The 571-nt window shown below is 56.9% G+C and overlaps 1 protein-coding gene across 3 annotated transcripts in view; it reads left to right on the forward strand.

Annotated features, from left to right (window-relative positions):
- Positions 1-571, forward strand: part of PLEKHA2 (pleckstrin homology domain containing, family A (phosphoinositide binding specific) member 2) — a 74,634-nt gene that overhangs the window by 15,961 nt on the left and 58,102 nt on the right. For 2 of the 3 annotated variants that reach the window (XM_005856438.2, XM_005856437.2), the window contains exon 1: positions 15-127. The exons of the other annotated variant lie outside the window; for it this stretch is intronic. The gene's annotated coding sequence lies outside the window, so the exon portion shown is untranslated. Of the gene's footprint in view, positions 1-14; positions 128-571 lie in introns of those variants that run through there. 3 annotated transcript variants of the gene reach the window in all.

Genomic DNA, 571 nt, shown 5'->3' on the forward strand with positions numbered 1-571 from the left:
GTTCTGCTGAGCTGCCTGTTCTCACGTTTGCAGCGGCGGAACTTCGTTGCGGGTTCTGGCGCTGGGGCAGCGGCCCCGCCACAACTGCCCGAGCTGCGGGCAGGGCAGGAGAGCAGAGACCGTCCAGGCAAGTCCCTTGGGCACGGATGGGGCCGTGGAGACTCGTCTCTCTCTTTCCCTGTCACCTTATTCCAGGACAGGCCTAGCGTGCTTCCGTGGGGCGATCCCTTCCGTTCCCGCGGGTCCAGCCCGGGCCCCGGCCTTTTGGGACCCCAGGCTAGGGGGTGACTTGGAGGAAAACTGTCCTCAAATGCAGATTCGGTGCCAGGTTGGGAAAGCGCTTTGAGGGGATCGCTCTCTCTCTCTCTCTCTCTCTCTCTCTCTCTCTCTCTCGTCTCTCTTTCTCTCTCTAACTTCTTCCTCACCTTACTCGCTTCCCTTTTCTGCTGCAGCTCTCCAGTTCTGAAGACTGTTATTTCATCAAGTTAAAAAAAAGAGGAAAGGAAAAAAGGAGGCCTTGTAGGAAGGAAAAGTGTCCAGGCATGTCCTCCACTTGAGTCTTACACTTCTC

This window comes from Myotis brandtii, unplaced genomic scaffold, assembly GCF_000412655.1.
Source record: "Myotis brandtii unplaced genomic scaffold, ASM41265v1 scaffold103, whole genome shotgun sequence".
Taxonomy (NCBI): domain Eukaryota; kingdom Metazoa; phylum Chordata; class Mammalia; order Chiroptera; family Vespertilionidae; genus Myotis; species Myotis brandtii.